Source organism: Crocuta crocuta, unplaced genomic scaffold (genome assembly GCF_008692635.1).
Source record: "Crocuta crocuta isolate KB4526 unplaced genomic scaffold, BGI_CrCroc_1.0 scaffold1133, whole genome shotgun sequence".
Taxonomy (NCBI): Eukaryota; Metazoa; Chordata; class Mammalia; order Carnivora; family Hyaenidae; genus Crocuta; species Crocuta crocuta.
Window position 1 is genome coordinate 248,962 of NW_027530366.1, and position 2,295 is coordinate 251,256.

The 2,295-nt window shown below is 35.6% G+C and overlaps 1 protein-coding gene across 1 annotated transcript in view; it reads right to left on the reverse strand.

Annotated features, from left to right (window-relative positions):
• Positions 1-2,295, reverse strand: part of SMARCA1 (SNF2 related chromatin remodeling ATPase 1) — a 79,416-nt gene that overhangs the window by 58,563 nt on the left and 18,558 nt on the right. The window lies entirely within an intron of this gene.

Below are 2,295 nucleotides of genomic sequence, written 5' to 3' on the forward strand. Positions count from 1 at the left end.
ATAATGCTAAGTAAAATTTTACTAAACTTCATATATAGTATATATAGTTTAACAAAAATTACTTATATATATTATATATACAAAAGGAGATTGGCCAGAAATACTTTTCTTTATTTTGCAAATTTCCTTTGGCAATCATATATTACTTTCATAATCAGAAAATACAGAAAGTTATATTTTTAATGAATGGAATGGCATGGTCAAAAGTTGCAGCAGAGGTGGCACTCAGTGCTGCAGTCCATATAGCATGTAGAGGGGGAAGTGTAGAAAGCAGCATGGCGTAGTGAGAGGCAATTTGGTGTAGAGGAAATAGCAAAAACCTGGTGTGAATCATTACCATTCATTACACGTGTTTCTAAGCAAGCATTTAACCTCTCTGAGATAGTTTCAAGTGGAGAAAATTTTGCCAGTAAATTATATATTACTAGGATGCTAGGATAATTCAGTTGGAACTATACATTGCCTAGCTTAGAGAAGTTGCTTGACAAATGTCAGATCTTTTCCCTATAATAGTGAGGAGGCCAATTAAGTAAAGGTAATAAGAACTGAGTCAGAGAATGACCAGAGACTTAGATAGCTGAATTTAGCTCTACCAATGAAGGGCAAATCTGAGAACTATTGAAAAAGAATTGTTTATTAACAGCTAGCACATAATGAAAGTAAGGAATCAAATATGGTCTTTTCCTCCTTACTAAGGAAACATAACATGATTATGTGGACAGCAGTATAATGGGAAAAGGGGGCATTTCCAAAATCAAAAACAAAAACAAAAACAACCCAGCTCTGCTTTGCCGTATCTAAAGTCAATATATGTAATTCAAAGCCTCTGAAGAGAGAATATTATTTTGAAATTTTAAGAAACCAGAATAATTTAGGTATAATTAAGTAAATTCCACATTGTTCATGAGCAGAGAGACCTCTGATTTTGAGGTCAGAAACCACCTACTTTTCTGCCTATGTATCATCTTCATTATAAGAAAAAGGGTCATTTTGAATAGTGTTATATGGCTTATGCTTTATGTGGATTTGGAGAAACCCATTCTGAGGAATGAATCAGCAAAAATCCCAATAAAGCTTCAAATTACCATTTCAGAGAAAGGAAACTACTATAGATCAGGGATCAGTGTAAACTTTGATACACCCATTATTTGTAAATGTTATCAATGGGTATCAGGTTAACTCTAGATATTAAAAGAGCCTGTGTGCCTGCTATGGGCCCTATCCTATGCTATAGCCAAGCTTCAATAAGGAAGCACACACGGGACAGTGTTCACTGAAGCTATGGAAGGAAAGGGACATGGACTAAGAGTCTTTGCAGCCTGAGATGGGGCCCTAAAGCTGAGAGGTAAAAGACCTGTGTGCAATTTTCTGACAGTATATCCTGCATGACACAATTTAAAAACTATGCTCATATCTATTATATCCAATGATCCTCACAGCACTGTCAGAAAAAAGAAGCCTAGGTATTAACAGTACCCAAATAATACAGTTAAAAATACTGAGGCTCAGAGAAGTAAATAGCTTGCATATTTACTACAAAATGGCAGAGTTGGTCCTAAAATTTATGTCTTCTGAAACCAAGTTCAATGCATTTTCCACTATACCATGAAATCACAATCTTTGCCCAGAGCATGAGAATAGACTTAAAAGAGAAACCAAAGACAGAACCTTGAAGGACCACAGAAAAGAGAAGATAAATTAGCAAAGCTCTCCCCCCAGGAAAGTGCTTTAAAGGGTTTAAAATACATTAGGCCCATGACATTCATGAAGGATAATCTAAAGACCTGTAAGAATTATAGGTGCTATAATATACTGGGTGCTAGTTAGCCTTCCTCACTAGCTAAGCAACTCATTCCTATATACCAACCTTTTAGTATTCCAATATCCAAATGCATGATAAGCACCTATATCTACGCTTATAGATTTCAGTTTTACAAAATCTATCTAACACTGAGATTATTCCCTTTACAAATTACAATGTTTCATGAGTCTTTATGGTTGCTAATAAACTAATAAATCTCAACTGTTAAACTCCACAAATGGCGCGGGTCTACTGTAGGAAGCAAATCAGGAAAAATAAGACATAGAATCAGAGGTTAAAGAGTAGTATGAGAAACAGTAATCAAAAGGTTAGAGATAGCAGTGGTTACAGGAGGTAAGGGCATAATGGTGTAGTGTCCTTTAGATAAGTGAGGATGTCTTTGAAGACCTTGTAATGGATGCTTTGTAAAGAGTAAGTGTTATGGAAGACAAACTGAAGATCACAGACCCAGAGGGGGTGAGGGAGAAATTCAA